This window comes from Eucyclogobius newberryi, unplaced genomic scaffold (genome assembly GCF_026437365.1).
Source record: "Eucyclogobius newberryi isolate DKJ021-1_F unplaced genomic scaffold, fEucNew1.0.hap1 SCAF_51, whole genome shotgun sequence".
Lineage (NCBI taxonomy): Eukaryota > Metazoa > Chordata > Actinopteri > Gobiiformes > Gobiidae > Eucyclogobius > Eucyclogobius newberryi.
Window position 1 is genome coordinate 326,596 of NW_027316179.1, and position 19,228 is coordinate 345,823.

The window sequence follows — 19,228 nt, forward strand, 5'->3', positions numbered from 1 at the left end:
TCTTTTGCATTTGAGAGACACGTGACACAAAGTCTTCTGCACGTGAGAGACACGTGACACAAAGTCTTCCGCATGTAAGAGACACGTGACACAAAGTTTTCTGCATGTTAGAGACACGTGACACAAAGTCTTTTGCATTTGAGAGACACGTGACACAAAGTCTTCTGCACGTGAGAGACACGTGACACAAAGTCTTTTGCATTTGAGAGACACGTGACACAAAGTCTTCTGCACGTGAGAGAAACGTGACACAAAGTTTTCTGCATGTGAGAGACACGTGACACAAAGTCTTCTGCACGTGAGAGACACGTGACACAAAGTCTTCTGCATGTGAGAGACACGTGACACAAAGTATTCTGTATATGAGAAAAACGTGACACAAAGTCTTCTGCATTTGAGAGACAGGTGACACAAAGTTTTCTGCACGTGAGAGACACGTGACACAAAGTCTTCTGCAAGTGAGAGACACGTGACACAAAGTCTTCTGCATGTGAGAGACACGTGACACAAAGTCTTTTGCATTTGAGAGACACGTGACACAAAGTCTTCTGCATGTGAGAGACACGTGACACAAAGTTTTCTGCATGTTAGAGACACGTGATACAAAGTCTTTTGTATTTGAGAGACACGTGACACAAAGTCTTCTGCACGTGAGAGACACGTGACACAAAGTCTTCTGCAAGTGAGAGACACGTGACACAAAGTCTTCTGCATGTGAGAGACACGTGACACAAAGTCTTCTGCATTTGAGAGACACGTGACACAAAGTCTTCTGCATTTGAGAGACACGTGACACAAAGTCTTTTGCATTTGAGAGACACGTGACACAAAGTCTTCTGCACGTGAGAGACACGTGACACAAAGTCTTCTGCATGTGAGAGACACGTGACACAAAGTCTTCTGCATTTGAGAGACACGTGACACAAAGTCTTCTGCACGTGAGAGAAACGTGACACAAAGTTTTCTGCATGTGAGAGACACGTGACACAAAGTCTTCTGCAAGTGAGAGACACGTGACACAAAGTCTTCTGCATGTGAGAGACACGTGACACAAAGTCTTCTGCATTTGAGAGACACGTGACACAAAGTATTCTGCATATGAGAAAAACGTGACACAAAGTCTTCTGCATTTGAGAGACACGTGACACAAAGTCTTCTGCAAGTGAGAGACACGTGACACAAAGTCTTCTGCATGTGAGAGACACGTGACACAAAGTCTTTTGCATTTGAGAGACACGTGACACAAAGTCTTCTGCATTTGAGAGACGTGACAAAAAGTCCTCCGCATTTGAGAGACAGGTGACACAAAGTCTTCTGCATGTGAGAGACACGTGACACAAAGTCTTTTGCATTTGAGAGACACGTGACACAAAGTCTTCTGCATTTGAGAGACGTGACAAAAAGTCCTCCGCATTTGAGAGACAAGTGACACAAAGTCTTCTGCATGTGAGAGACACGTGACACAAAGTCTTTTGCATTTGAGAGACACGTGACACAAAGTATTCTGCATTTGAGAGACACGTGACACAGAAGTCTTCTGCACGTGAGAGAAACGTGACACAAAGTCTTCTGCATTTGAGAGACACGTGACACAAAGTCTTCTGCATTCGAGAGACACGTGACACAAAGTCTTCTGCATTTGAGAGACACGTGACACAAAGTCTTCTGCATTTGAGAGACGTGACAAAAAGTCCTCCGCATTTGAGAGACACGTGACACAAAGTCTTCTGCATTTGAGAGACACGTGACACAAAGTCTTCTGCATTTGAGAGACACGTGACACAAAGTCTTCTGCATTTGAGAGACAAGTGACACAAAGTCTTCTGCATTTGAGAGACACGTGACACAAAGTCATTTGCATGTGAGAGACACGTGACACAAAGTCTTTTGCATTTGAGACACACGTGACACAAAGTCTTCTGCATTTGAGAGACACGTGACACAAAGTCTTCCGCATGTAAGAGACACGTGACACAAAGTCCTCTGCATGTTAGAGACACGTGACACAAAGTCTTTTGCATTTGAGAGACACGTGACACAAAGTCTTCTGCACGTGAGAGAAACGTGACACAAAGTTTTCTGCATGTGAGAGACACGAGACACAAAGTCTTCTGCAAGTGAGAGACACGTGACACAAAGTCTTCTGCATGTGAGAGACACGTGACACAAAGTCTTCTGCATTTGAGAGACACGTGACACAAAGTATTCTGCATATGAGAAAAACGTGACACAAAGTCTTCTGCATTTGAGAGACACGTGACACAAAGTCTTCTACTCGTGAGAGACACGTGACACAAAGTCTTCTGCAAGTGAGAGACACGTGACACAAAGTCTTCTGCATGTGAGAGACACGTGACACAAAGTCTTCTGCATTTGAGAGACACGTGACACAAAGTCTTCTGCATTTGAGAGACACGTGACACAAAGTCTTCTGCATTTGAGAGACACGTGACACAAAGTCTTCTGCATTTGAGAGACACGTGACACAAAGTCATTTGCATGTGAGAGACACGTGACACAAAGTCTTTTGCATTTGAGACACACGTGACACAAAGTCTTCCGCATGTAAGAGACACGTGACACAAAGTTTTCTGCATGTTAGAGACACGTGACACAAAGTCTTTTGCATTTGAGAGGCACGTGACACAAAGTCTTCTGCACGTGAGAGACACGTGACACAAAGTCTTCCGCATGTAAGAGACACGTGACACTAAGTTTTCTGCATGTTAGAGACACGTGACACAAAGTCTTTTGCATTTGAGAGACACGTGACACAAAGTCTTCCGCATGTTAGAGACACGTGACACAAAGTCTTTTGCATTTGAGAGACACGTGACACAAAGTCTTCTGCATTTGAGAGACGTGACAAAAAGTCCTCCGCATTTGAGAGACACGTGACACAAAGTCTTCTGCATTTGAGAGACACGTGACACAAAGTCTTCTGCATTTGAGAGACACGTGACACAAAGTCTTCTGCATTTGAGAGACAAGTGACACAAAGTCTTCTGCATTTGAGAGACACGTGACACAAAGTCATTTGCATGTGAGAGACACGTGACACAAAGTCTTTTGCATTTGAGACACACGTGACACAAAGTCTTCTGCATTTGAGAGACACGTGACACAAAGTCTTCTGCATTTGAGAGACAAGTGACACAAAGTCTTCTGCATTTGAGAGACACGTGACACAAAGTCATTTGCATGTGAGAGACACGTGACACAAAGTCTTTTGCATTTGAGACACACGTGACACAAAGTCTTCTGCATTTGAGAGACACGTGACACAAAGTCTTCCGCATGTAAGAGACACGTGACACAAAGTTTTCTGCATGTTAGAGACACGTGACACAAAGTCTTTTGCATTTGAGAGACACGTGACACAAAGTCTTCTGCACGTGAGAGAAACGTGACACAAAGTTTTCTGCATGTGAGAGACACGAGACACAAAGTCTTCTGCAAGTGAGAGACACGTGACACAAAGTCTTCTGCATTTGAGAGACACGTGACACAAAGTCTTCTGCATTTGAGAGACACGTGACACAAAGTCTTCTGCATTTGAGAGACACGTGACACAAAGTCTTCTGCATTTGAGAGACACGTGACACAAAGTCTTCTGCATTTGAGAGACGTGACAAAAAGTCCTCCGCATTTGAGAGACACGTGACACAAAGTTTTCTGCATTTGAGAGACACGTGACACAAAGTCTTCTGCATTTGAGAGACACGTGACACAAAGTCTTCTGCATTTGAGAGACAAGTGACACAAAGTCTTCTGCATTTGAGAGACACGTGACACAAAGTCATTTGCATGTGAGAGACACGTGACACAAAGTCTTTTGCATTTGAGACACATGTGACACAAAGTCTTCTGCATTTGAGAGACACGTGACACAAAGTCTTCCGCATGTAAGAGACACGTGACACAAAGTTTTCTGCATGTTAGAGACACGTGACACAAAGTCTTTTGCATTTGAGAGACACGTGACACAAAGTCTTCTGCACGTGAGAGACACGAGACACAAAGTCTTCTGCAAGTGAGAGACACGTGACACAAAGTCTTCTGCATGTGAGAGACACGTGACACAAAGTCTTCTGCATTTGAGAGACACGTGACACAAAGTATTCTGCATATGAGAAAAACGTGACACAAAGTCTTCTGCATTTGAGAGACACGTGACACAAAGTCTTCTGCATGTGAGAGACACGTGACACAAAGTCTTCTGCTCGTGAGAGACACGTGACACAAAGTCTTCTGCAAGTGAGAGACACGTGACACAAAGTCTTCTGCATGTGAGAGACACGTGACACAAAGTCTTCTGCATTTGAGAGACACGTGACACAAAGTCTTCTGCATTTGAGAGACACGTGACACAAAGTCTTCTGCATTTGAGAGACAAGTGACACAAAGTCTTCTGCATTTGAGAGACACGTGACACAAAGTCATTTGCATGTGAGAGACACGTGACACAAAGTCTTTTGCATTTGAGACACACGTGACACAAAGTCTTCCGCATGTAAGAGACACGTGACACAAAGTTTTCTGCATGTTAGCGACACGTGACACAAAGTCTTTTGCATTTGAGAGACACGTGACACAAAGTCTTCTGCACGTGAGAGACACGTGACACAAAGTCTTCCGCATGTAAGAGACACGTGACACAAAGTTTTCTGCATGTTAGAGACACGTGACACAAAGTCTTTTGCATTTGAGAGACACGTGACACAAAGTCTTCTGCACGTGAGAGACACGTGACACAAAGTCTTTTGCATTTGAGAGACACGTGACACAAAGTCTTCTGCACGTGAAAGAAACGTGACACAAAGTTTTCTGCATGTGAGAGACACGTGACACAAAGTCTTCTGCACGTGAGAGACACGTGACACAAAGTCTTCTGCATGTGAGAGACACGTGACACAAAGTCTTCTGCATTTGAGAGACACGTGACACAAAGTATTCTGCATATGAGAAAAACGTGACACAAAGTCTTCTGCATTTGAGAGACAGGTGACACAAAGTTTTCTGCACGTGAGAGACACGTGACACAAAGTCTTCTGCAAGTGAGAGACACGTGACACAAAGTCTTCTGCATGTGAGAGACACGTGACACAAAGTCTTTTGCATTTGAGAGACACGTGACACAAAGTCTTCTGCATGTGAGAGACACGTGACACAAAGTTTTCTGCATGTTAGAGACACGTGATACAAAGTCTTTTGTATTTGAGAGACACGTGACACAAAGTCTTCTGCACGTGAGAGACACGTGACACAAAGTCTTCTGCAAGTGAGAGACACGTGACACAAAGTCTTCTGCATGTGAGAGACACGTGACACAAAGTCTTCTGCATTTGAGAGACACGTGACACAAAGTCTTCTGCATTTGAGAGACACGTGACACAAAGTCTTTTGCATTTGAGAGACACGTGACACAAAGTCTTCTGCACGTGAGAGACACGTGACACAAAGTCTTCTGCATGTGAGAGACATGTGACACAAAGTCTTCTGCATTTGAGAGACACGTGACACAAAGTCTTCTGCACGTGAGAGAAACGTGACACAAAGTTTTCTGCATGTGAGAGACACATGACACAAAGTCTTCTGCAAGTGAGAGACACGTGACACAAAGTCTTCTGCATGTGAGAGACACGTGACACAAAGTCTTCTGCATTTGAGAGACACGTGACACAAAGTATTCTGCATATGAGAAAAACGTGACACAAAGTCTTCTGCATTTGAGAGACACGTGACACAAAGTCTTCTGCAAGTGAGAGACACGTGACACAAAGTCTTCTGCATGTGAGAGACACGTGACACAAAGTCTTTTGCATTTGAGAGACGTGACAAAAAGTCCTCCGCATTTGAGAGACAGGTGACACAAAGTCTTCTGCATGTGAGAGACACGTGACACAAAGTCTTTTGCATTTGAGAGACACGTGACACAAAGTCTTCTGCATTTGAGAGACGTGACAAAAAGTCCTCCGCATTTGAGAGACAAGTGACACAAAGTCTTCTGCATGTGAGAGACACGTGACACAAAGTCTTTTGCATTTGAGAGACACGTGACACAAAGTCTTCTGCATTTGAGAGACACGTGACACAGAAGTCTTCTGCACGTGAGAGAAACGTGACACAAAGTCTTCTGCATTTGAGAGACACGTGACACAAAGTCTTCTGCATTCGAGAGACACGTGACACAAAGTCTTCTGCATTTGAGAGACACGTGACACAAAGTCTTCTGCATTTGAGAGACACGTGACACAAAGTCTTCTGCATTTGAGAGACGTGACAAAAAGTCCTCCGCATTTGAGAGACACGTGACACAAAGTCTTCTGCATTTGAGAGACACGTGACACAAAGTCTTCTGCATTTGAGAGACACGTGACACAAAGTCTTTTGCATTTGAGAGACAAGTGACACAAAGTCTTCTGCATTTGAGAGACACGTGACACAAAGTCATTTGCATGTGAGAGACACGTGACACAAAGTCTTTTGCATTTGAGACACACGTGACACAAAGTCTTCTGCATTTGAGAGACACGTGACACAAAGTCTTCCGCATGTAAGAGACACGTGACACAAAGTTTTCTGCATGTTAGAGACACGTGACACAAAGTCTTTTGCATTTGAGAGACACGTGACACAAAGTCTTCTGCACGTGAGAGAAACGTGACACAAAGTTTTCTGCATGTGAGAGACACGAGACACAAAGTCTTCTGCAAGTGGGAGTCACGTGACACAAAGTCTTCTGCATGTGAGAGACACGTGACACAAAGTCTTCTGCATTTGAGAGACACGTGACACAAAGTATTCTGCATATGAGAAAAACGTGACACAAAGTCTTCTGCTCGTGAGAGACACGTGACACAAAGTCTTCTGCAAGTGAGAGACATGTGACACAAAGTCTTCTGCATGTGAGAGACACGTGACACAAAGTCTTCTGCATTTGAGAGACACGTGACACAAAGTCTTCTGCATTTGAGAGACACGTGACACAAAGTCTTCTGCATTTGAGAGACACGTGACACAAAGTCTTCTGCATTTGAGAGACACGTGACACAAAGTCATTTGCATGTGAGAGACACGTGACACAAAGTCTTTTGCATTTGAGACACACGTGACACAAAGTCTTCCGCATGTAAGAGACACGTGACACAAAGTTTTCTGCATGTTAGAGACACGTGACACAAAGTCTTTTGCATTTGAGAGGCACGTGACACAAAGTCTTCTGCACGTGAGAGACACGTGACACAAAGTCTTCCGCATGTAAGAGACACGTGACACTAAGTTTTCTGCATGTTAGAGACACGTGACACAAAGTCTTTTGCATTTGAGAGACACGTGACACAAAGTCTTCTGCACGTGAGAGACACGTGACACAAAGTCTTCTGCACGTGAGAGAAACGTGACACAAAGTTTTCTGCATGTGAGAGACACGTGACACAAAGTCTTCTGCAAGTGAGAGACACGTGACACAAAGTCTTCTGCATGTGAGAGACACGTGACACAAAGTCTTCTGCATTTGAGAGACACGTGACACAAAGTATTCTGCATATGAGAAAAACGTGACACAAAGTCTTCTGCATTTGAGAGACAGGTGACACAAAGTCTTCTGCAAGTGAGAGACACGTGACACAAAGTCTTCTGCATGTGAGAGACACGTGACACAAAGTCTTTTGCATTTGAGAGACACGTGACACAAAGTCTTCTGCATTTGAGAGACACGTGACACAGAAGTCTTCCGCATGTAAGAGACACGTGACACAAAGTTTTCTGCATGTTAGAGACACGTGACACAAAGTCTTTTGTATTTGAGAGACACGTGACACAAAGTCTTCTGCACGTGAGAGACACGTGACACAAAGTCTTCCGCATGTAAGAGACATCTGACACAAAGTCTTTTGCATTTGAGAGACGTGACAAAAAGTCCTCCGCATTTGAGAGACAGGTGACACAAAGTCTTCTGCATGTGAGAGACACGTGACACAAAGTCTTTTGCATTTGAGAGACACGTGACACAAAGTCTTCTGCATTTGAGAGACGTGACAAAAAGTCCTCCGCATTTGAGAGACAAGTGACACAAAGTCTTCTGCATGTGAGAGACACGTGACACAAAGTCTTTTGCATTTGAGAGACACGTGACACAAAGTCTTCTGCATTTGAGAGACACGTGACACAGAAGTCTTCTGCACGTGAGAGAAACGTGACACAAAGTCTTCTGCATTTGAGAGACACGTGACACAAAGTCTTCTGCATTCGAGAGACACGTGACACAAAGTCTTCTGCATTTGAGAGACACGTGACACAAAGTCTTCTGCATTTGAGAGACACGTGACACAAAGTCTTCTGCATTTGAGAGACGTGACAAAAAGTCCTCCGCATTTGAGAGACACGTGACACAAAGTCTTCTGCATTTGAGAGACACGTGACACAAAGTCTTCTGCATTTGAGAGACACGTGACACAAAGTCTTTTGCATTTGAGAGACAAGTGACACAAAGTCTTCTGCATTTGAGAGACACGTGACACAAAGTCATTTACATGTGAGAGACACGTGACACAAAGTCTTTTGCATTTGAGACACACGTGACACAAAGTCTTCTGCATTTGAGAGACACGTGACACAAAGTCTTCCGCATGTAAGAGACACGTGACACAAAGTTTTCTGCATGTTAGAGACACGTGACACAAAGTCTTTTGCATTTGAGAGACACGTGACACAAAGTCTTCTGCACGTGAGAGAAACGTGACACAAAGTTTTCTGCATGTGAGAGACACGAGACACAAAGTCTTCTGCAAGTGGGAGTCACGTGACACAAAGTCTTCTGCATGTGAGAGACACGTGACACAAAGTCTTCTGCATTTGAGAGACACGTGACACAAAGTATTCTGCATATGAGAAAAACGTGACACAAAGTCTTCTGCTCGTGAGAGACACGTGACACAAAGTCTTCTGCAAGTGAGAGACATGTGACACAAAGTCTTCTGCATGTGAGAGACACGTGACACAAAGTCTTCTGCATTTGAGAGACACGTGACACAAAGTCTTCTGCATTTGAGAGACACGTGACACAAAGTCTTCTGCATTTGAGAGACACGTGACACAAAGTCTTCTGCATTTGAGAGACACGTGACACAAAGTCATTTGCATGTGAGAGACACGTGACACAAAGTCTTTTGCATTTGAGACACACGTGACACAAAGTCTTCCGCATGTAAGAGACACGTGACACAAAGTTTTCTGCATGTTAGAGACACGTGACACAAAGTCTTTTGCATTTGAGAGGCACGTGACACAAAGTCTTCTGCACGTGAGAGACACGTGACACAAAGTCTTCCGCATGTAAGAGACACGTGACACTAAGTTTTCTGCATGTTAGAGACACGTGACACAAAGTCTTTTGCATTTGAGAGACACGTGACACAAAGTCTTCTGCACGTGAGAGACACGTGACACAAAGTCTTCTGCACGTGAGAGAAACGTGACACAAAGTTTTCTGCATGTGAGAGACACGTGACACAAAGTCTTCTGCAAGTGAGAGACACGTGACACAAAGTCTTCTGCATGTGAGAGACACGTGACACAAAGTCTTCTGCATTTGAGAGACACGTGACACAAAGTATTCTGCATATGAGAAAAACGTGACACAAAGTCTTCTGCATTTGAGAGACAGGTGACACAAAGTCTTCTGCAAGTGAGAGACACGTGACACAAAGTCTTCTGCATGTGAGAGACACGTGACACAAAGTCTTTTGCATTTGAGAGACACGTGACACAAAGTCTTCTGCATTTGAGAGACACGTGACACAGAAGTCTTCCGCATGTAAGAGACACGTGACACAAAGTTTTCTGCATGTTAGAGACACGTGACACAAAGTCTTTTGTATTTGAGAGACACGTGACACAAAGTCTTCTGCACGTGAGAGACACGTGACACAAAGTCTTCCGCATGTAAGAGACATGTGACACAAAGTTTTCTGCATGTTAGAGACACGTGACACAAAGTCTTTTGCATTTGAGAGACACGTGACACAAAGTCTTCTGCACGTGAGAGACACGTGACACAAAGTCTTCTGCATGTGAGAGACACGTGACACAAAGTCTTCTGCATTTGAGAGACACGTGACACAAAGTCTTCTGCACGTGAGAGAAACGTGACACAAAGTTTTCTGCATGTAAGAGACACGTGACACAAAGTCTTCTGCATTTGAGAGACGTGACAAAAAGTCCTCCGCATTTGAGAGACACGTGACACAAAGTCTTCTGCATGTGAGAGACACGTGACACAAAGTCTTTTGCATTTGAGAGACACGTGACACAAAGTCTTCTGCATTTGAGAGACGTGACAAAAAGTCCTCCGCATTTGAGAGACAAGTGACACAAAGTCTTCTGCATGTGAGAGACACGTGACACAAAGTCTTTTGCATTTGAGAGACACGTGACACAAAGTCTTCTGCATTTGAGAGACGTGACAAAAAGTCCTCCGCATTTGAGAGACAAGTGACACAAAGTCTTCTGCATGTGAGAGACACGTGACACAAAGTCTTTTGCATTTGAGAGACACGTGACACAAAGTCTTTTGTATTTGAGAGACACGTGACACAAAGTCTTCTGCACGTAAGAGACACGTGACACAAAGTCTTCCGCATGTAAGAGACACGTGACACAAAGTTTTCTGCATGTTAGAGACACGTGACACAAAGTCTTTTGCATTTGAGAGACACGTGACACAAAGTCTTCTGCACGTGAGAGACACGTGACACAAAGTCCTCCGCATTTGAGAGACAAGTGACACAAAGTCTTCTGCATGTGAGAGACACGTGACACAAAGTCTTTTGCATTTGAGAGACACGTGACACAAAGTCTTCTGCATTTGAGAGACGTGACAAAAAGTCCTCCGCATTTGAGAGACAAGTGACACAAAGTCTTCTGCATGTGAGAGACACGTGACACAAAGTCTTTTGCATTTGAGAGACACGTGACACAAAGTCTTTTGTATTTGAGAGACACGTGACACAAAGTCTTCTGCACGTGAGAGACACGTGACACAAAGTCTTCCGCATGTAAGAGACACGTGACACAAAGTTTTCTGCATGTTAGAGACACGTGACACAAAGTCTTTTGCATTTGAGAGACACGTGACACAAAGTCTTCTGCACGTGAGAGACACGTGACACAAAGTCATCTGCATGTGAGAGACACGTGACACAAAGTCTTCTGCATTTGAGAGACACGTGACACAAAGTCTTCTGCATTTGAGAGACAAAAGACACAAAGTCTTCTGCATTTGAGAGACACGTGACACAAAGTCTTCTGCATGTGAGAGACACGAGACACAAAGTTTTCTGCATTTGAGAGACACGTGACACAAAGTCTTCTGCATTTGAGAGACATGTGACACAAAGTCTTCTGCACTTGAGAGACACGTGACACAAAGTCTTCTGCAATTGAGAGACACGTGAAACAAAGTCCTCTGCATGTGAGAGACACGTGACACAATGTCTTCTGCATGTGAGAGACACGTGACACAAAGTCTTCTGCATTTGAGAGACACGTGACACAAAGTCTTCTGCACTTGAGAGACACGTGACACAAAGTCCTCTGCATGTGAGAGACACGTGACACAAAGTCTTCTGCATTTGAGAGACACGTGACAAAAAGTCTTCTGCATTTGAGAGACACGTGACAGAAAGTCTTCTGCATGTGAGAGACACGTGACACAAAGTCTTCTGCATTTGAGAGACACGTGACACAAAGTCTTCTGCACTTGAGAGACACGTGAAACAAAGTCCTCTGCATGTGAGAGACACGTGACACAAAGTTTTCTGCATTTGAGAGACACATGACACAAAGTCTTTTGCATTTGAGAGACACGTGACACAAAGTCTTCTCCACTTGAGAGACACGTGACACAAAGTCTTCTGCACGAGAGAGACACGTGACACAACGTCTTCTGCATGTGAGAGACATGTGACATAAAGTCTTCTGCATGCGAGAGACACGTGACACAAAGTCTTCTGCAAGTGAGAGACACGTGACACAAAGTCTTCTGCATGTGAGAGACACGTGACACAAAGTCTTCTGCATGTGAGAGACACGTGACACAAAGTCTTCTGCACTTGAGAGACACGTGACACAAAGTCTTCTGCAAGTAAGAGACACGTGACACAAAGTTTTCTGCATTTGAGAGACACGTGACACAAAGTCTTTTGCATTTGAGAGACACGTGACACAAAGTCTTCTCCACTTGAGAGACACGTGACACAAAGTCTTCTGCACGAGAGAGACACGTGACACAAAGTCTTCTGCATGTGAGAGACACGTGACATAAAGTCTTCTGCATGCGAGAGACACGTGACACAAAGTCTTCTGCAAGTGAGAGACACGTGACACAAAGTCTTCTGCATGTGAGAGACACGTGACACAAAGTCTTCTGCATGTGAGAGACACGTGACACAAAGTCTTCTGCACTTGAGAGACACGTGAAACAAAGTCCTCTGCATGTGAGAGACACGTGACACAATGTCTTCTGCATGTGAGAGACACGTGACACAAAGTCTTCTGCAAGTAAGAGACACGTGACACAAAGTTTTCTGCATTTGAGAGACACGTGACACAAAGTCTTTTGCATTTGAGAGACACGTGACACAAAGTCTTCTCCACTTGAGAGACACGTGACACAAAGTCTTCTGCACGAGAGAGACACGTGACACAAAGTCTTCTGCATGTGAGAGACACGTGACATAAAGTCTTCTGCATGCGAGAGACACGTGACACAAAGTCTTCTGCAAGTGAGAGACACGTGACACAAAGTCTTCTGCATGTGAGAGACACGTGACACAAAGTCTTCTGCATGTGAGAGACACGTTACACAAAGTCTTCTGCACTTGAGAGACACGTGAAACAAAGTCCTCTGCATGTGAGAGACACGTGACACAATGTCTTCTGCATGTGAGAGACACGTGACACAAAGTCTTCTGCATTTGAGAGACACGTGACACAAAGTCTTCTGCACTTGAGAGACACGTGACACAAAGTCCTCTGCATGTGAGAGACACGTGACACAAAGTCTTCTGCATTTGAGAGACACGTGACAAAAAGTCTTCTGCATTTGAGAGACACGTGACACAAAGTCTTCTGCATGTGAGAGACACGTGACACAAAGTCTTCTGCATTTGAGAGACACGTGACACAAAGTCTTCTGCACTTGAGAGACACGTGAAACAAAGTCCTCTGCATGTGAGAGACACGTGACACAATGTCTTCTGCATGTGAGAGACACGTGACACAAAGTCTTCTGCATATGAGAAAAACGTGACACAAAGTCTTATGCATTTGAGAGACACGTGACACAAAGTCTTCTGCACTTGAGAGACACGTGACACAAAGTCTTCTGTATGTGAGAGACACGTGACACAAAGTCTTCTGCATTTGAGAGACACGTGACACAAAGTCTTCTGCATGTGAGAGACACGTGACACAAAGTTTTCTGCATGTTAGAGACACGTGACACAAAGTCTTTTGCATTTGAGAGACACGTGACACAAAGTCTTCTCCACTTGAGAGACACGTGACACAAAGTCTTCTGCACGTTAGAGACACGTGACACAAAGTCTTCTGCATGTGAGAGACATGTGACACAAAGTCTTCTGCATGCGAGAGACACGTGACACAAAGTCTTCTGCAAGTGAGAGACACGTGACACAAAGTCTTCTGCATGTGAGAGACACGTGACACAAAGTCTTCTGCATTTGAGAGACACGTGACACAAAGTCTTCTGCACATGAGAGACACGTGACACAAAGTCTTCTGCATTTGAGAGACACGTGACACAAAGTCTTCTGCACATGAGAGACACGTGACACAAAGTCCTCTGCATGTGAGAGACACGTGACACAAAGTCTTCTGCATTTGAGAGACACGTGACACAAAGTCTTCTGCATTTGAGAGACACGTGACACAGAAGTCTTCCGCATGTAAGAGACACGTGACACAAAGTTTTCTGCATGTTAGAGACACGTGACACAAAGTCTTTTGTATTTGAGAGACACGTGACACAAAGTCTTCTGCACGTGAGAGACACGTGACACAAAGTCTTCCGCATGTAAGAGACACGTGACACAAAGTTTTCTGCATGTTAGAGACACGTGACACAAAGTCTTTTGCATTCGAGAGACACGTGACACAAAGTCTTCTGCACGTGAGAGACACGTGACACAAAGTCTTCTGCATGTGAGAGACACGTGACACAAAGTCTTCTGCATTTGAGAGACACGTGACACAAAGTCTTCTGCACGTGAGAGAAACGTGACACAAAGTTTTCTGCATGTGAGAGACACGTGACACAAAGTCTTCTGCAAGTGAGAGACACGTGACACAAAGTCTTCTGCATGTGAGAGACACGTGACACAAAGTCTTCTGCATTTGAGAGACACGTGACACAAAGTATTCTGCATATGAGAAAAACGTGACACAAAGTCTTCTGCATTTGAGAGACAGGTGACACAAAGTCTTCTGCACGTGAGAGACACGTGACACAAAGTCTTCTGTAAGTGAGAGACACGTGACACAAAGTCTTCTGCATGTGAGAGACACGTGACACAAATTTTTTGCATTTGAGAGACACGTGACACAAAGTCTTCTGCATTTGAGAGACGTGACAAAAAGTCCTCCGCATTTGAGAGACAAGTGACACAAAGTCTTCTGCATGTGAGAGACACGTGACACAAAGTCTTTTGCATTTGAGAGACACGTGACACAAAGTCTTCTGCATTTGAGAGACACGTGACACAGACGTCTTCCTCATGTAAGAGACACGTGACACAAAGTTTTCTGCATGTTAGAGACACGTGACACAAAGTCTTTTGTATTTGAGAGACACGTGACACAAAGTCTTCTGCACGTGAGAGACACGTGACACAAAGTCTTCCGCATGTAAGAGACACGTGACACAAAGTTTTCTGCATGTTAGAGACACGTGACACAAAGTCTTTTGCATTTGAGAGACACGTGACACAAAGTCTTCTGCACGTGAGAGACACGTGACACAAAGTCTTCTGCATGTGAGAGACACGTGACACAAAGTCTTCTGCATTTGAGAGACACGTGACACAAAGTCTTCTGCATTTGAGAGACAAAATACACAAAGTCTTCTGCATTTGAGAGACACGTGACACAAAGTCTTCTGCATGTGAGAGACACGAGACACAAAGTTTTCTGCATTTGAGAGACACGTGACACAAAGTCTTCTGCATTTGAGAGACACGTGACACAAAGTCTTCTGCACTTGAGAGACACGTGACACAAAGTCTTCTGCACTTGAGAGACACGTGAAACAAAGTCCTCTGCATGTGAGAGACACGTGACACAAAGTCTTCTGCACTTGAGAGACACGTGAAACAAAGTCCTCTGCATGTGAGAGACACGTGACACAATGTCTTCTGCATGTGAGAGACACGTGACACAAAGTCTTCTGCATTTGAGAGACACGTGACACAAAGTCTTCTGCACTTGAGAGACACGTGACACAAAGTCCTCTGCATGTGAGAGACACGTGACACAAAGTCTTCTGCATTTGAGAGACACGTGACAAAAAGTCTTCTGCATGTGAGAGACACGTGACACAAAGTCTTCTGCACTTGAGAGACACGTGAAACAAAGTCCTCTGCATGTGAGAGACACGTGACACAATGTCTTCTGCATGTGAGAGACACGTGACACAAAGTCTTCTGCATTTGAGAGACACGTGACACAAAGTCTTCTGCATTTGAGAGACACGTGACAAAAAGTCTTCTGCATGTGAGAGACACGTGACACAAAGTCTTCTGCAAGTGAGAGACACGTGAAACAAAGTCCTCTGCATGTGAGAGACACGTGACACAATGTCTTCTGCATGTGAGAGACACGTGACACAAAGTCTTCTGCATTTGAGAGACACGTGACACAAAGTCTTCTGCATGTGAGAGACACGTGACACAAAGTCTTCTGCATTTGAGAGACACGTGACACAAAGTCTTCTGCACTTGAGAGACACGTGAAACAAAGTCCTCTGCATGTGCGAGACACGTGACACAAAGTTTTCTGCATTTGAGAGACACGTGACACAAAGTCTTCTCCACTTGAGAGACACGTGACACAAAGTCTTCTGCACGAGAGAGACACGTGACACAAAGTCTTCTGCATGTGAGAGACACGTGACATAAAGTCTTCTGCATGCGAGAGACACGTGACACAAAGTCTTCTGCAAGTGAGAGACACGTGACACAAAGTCTTCTGCATGTGAGAGACACGTGACACAAAGTCTTCTGCATGTGAGAGACACGTGACACAAAGTCTTCTGCACTTGAGAGACACGTGACACAAAGTCTTCTGCAAGTAAGAGACACGTGACACAAAGTTTTCTGCATTTGAGAGACACGTGACACAAAGTCTTTTGCATTTGAGAGACACGTGACACAAAGTCTTCTCCACTTGAGAGACACGTGACACAAAGTCTTCTGCACGAGAGAGACACGTGACACAAAGTCTTCTGCATGTGAGAGACACGTGACATAAAGTCTTCTGCATGCGAGAGACACGTGACACAAAGTCTTCTGCAAGTGAGAGACACGTGACACAAAGTCTTCTGCATGTGAGAGACACGTGACACAAAGTCTTCTGCATGTGAGAGACACGTGACACAAAGTCTTCTGCACTTGAGAGACACGTGAAACAAAGTCCTCTGCATGTGAGAGACACGTGACACAATGTCTTCTGCATGTGAGAGACACGTGACACAAAGTCTTCTGCAAGTAAGAGACACGTGACACAAAGTTTTCTGCATTTGAGAGACACGTGACACAAAGTCTTCTCCACTTGAGAGACACGTGACACAAAGTCTTCTGCACGAGAGAGACACGTCAAACAAAGTCTTCTGCATGTGAGAGACACGTGACATAAAGTCTTCTGCATGCGAGAGACACGTGACACAAAGTCTTCTGCAAGTGAGAGACACGTGACACAAAGTCTTCTGCATGTGAGAGACACGTGACACAAAGTCTTCTGCATGTGAGAGACACGTGACACAAAGTCTTCTGCACTTGAGAGACACGTGAAACAAAGTCCTCTGCATGTGAGAGACACGTGACACAATGTCTTCTGCATGTGAGAGACACGTGACACAAAGTCTTCTGCATTTGAGAGACACGAGACACAAAGTCTTCTGCACTTGAGAGACACGTGACACAAAGTCCTCTGCATGTGAGAGACACGTGACACAAAGTCTTCTGCATTTGAGAGACACGTGACAAAAAGTCTTCTGCATTTGAGAGACACGTGACACAAAGTCTTCTGCATGTGAGAGACACGTGACACAAAGTCTTCTGCATTTGAGAGACACATGACACAAAGTCTTCTGCACTTGAGAGACACGTGAAACAAAGTCCTCTGCATGTGAGAGACACGTGACACAATGTCTTCTGCATGTGAGAGACACGTGACACAAAGTCTTCTGCATATGAGAAAAACGTGACACAAAGTCTTATGCATTTGAGAGAAACGTGACACAAAGTCTTCTGCACTTGAGAGACACGTGACACAAAGTCTTCTGTATGTGAGAGACACGTGACACAAAGTCTTCTGCATTTGAGAGACACGTGACACAAAGTCTTCTGCATGTGAGAGACACGTGACACAAAGTTTTCTGCATGTTAGAGACACGTGACACAAAGTCTTTTGCATTTGAGAGACACGTGACACAAAGTCTTCTCCACTTGAGAGACACGTGACACAAAGTCTTCTGCACGTGAGAGACACGTGACACAAAGTCTTCTGCATGTGAGAGACATGTGACACAAAGTCTTCTGCATGCGAGAGACACGTGACACAAAGTCTTCTGCAAGTGAGAGACACGTGACACAAAGTCTTCTGCATGTGAGAGACACGTGACACAAAGTCTTTTGCATTTGAGAGACACGTGACACAAAGTCTTCTGCATTTGAGAGACACGTGACACAGAAGTCTTCCGCATGTAAGAGACACGTGACACAAAGTTTTCTGCATGTTAGAGACACGTGACACAAAGTCTTTTGTATTTGAGAGACACGTGACACAAAGTCTTCTGCACGTGAGAGACACGTGACACAAAGTCTTCCGCATGTAAGAGACATGTGACACAAAGTTTTCTGCATGTTAGAGACACGTGACACAAAGTCTTTTGCATTTGAGAGACACGTGACACAAAGTCTTCTGCACGTGAGAGACACGTGACACAAAGTCTTCTGCATGTGAGAGACACGTGACACAAAGTCTTCTGCATTTGAGAGACACGTGACACAAAGTCTTCTGCACGTGAGAGAAACGTGACACAAAGTTTTCTGCATGTAAGAGACACGTGACACAAAGTCTTCTGCATTTGAGAGACGTGACAAAAAGTCCTCCGCATTTGAGAGACAAGTGACACAAAGTCTTCTGCATGTGAGAGACACGTGACACAAAGTCTTTTGCATTTGAGAGACACGTGACACAAAGTCTTCTGCATTTGAGAGACACATGACACAAAGTCTTCTGCACTTGAGAGACACGTGAAACAAAGTCCTCTGCATGTGAGAGACACGTGACACAATGTCTTCTGCATGTGAGAGACACGTGACACAAAGTCTTCTGCATATGAGAAAAACGTGACACAAAGTCTTATGCATTTGAGAGAAACGTGACACAAAGTCTTCTGCACTTGAGAGACACGTGACACAAAGTCTTCTGTATGTGAGAGACACGTGACACAAAGTCTTCTGCATTTGAGAGACACGTGACACAAAGTCTTCTGCATGTGAGAGACACGTGACACAAAGTTTTCTGCATGTTAGAGACACGTGACACAAAGTCTTTTGCATTTGAGAGACACGTGACACAAAGTCTTCTCCACTTGAGAGACACGTGACACAAAGTCTTCTGCACGTGAGAGACACGTGACACAAAGTCTTCTGCATGTGAGAGACATGTGACACAAAGTCTTCTGCATGCGAGAGACACGTGACACAAAGTCTTCTGCAAGTGAGAGACACGTGACACAAAGTCTTCTGCATGTGAGAGACACGTGACACAAAGTCTTTTGCATTTGAGAGACACGTGACACAAAGTCTTCTGCATTTGAGAGACACGTGACACAGAAGTCTTCCGCATGTAAGAGACACGTGACACAAAGTTTTCTGCATGTTAGAGACACGTGACACAAAGTCTTTTGTATTTGAGAGACACG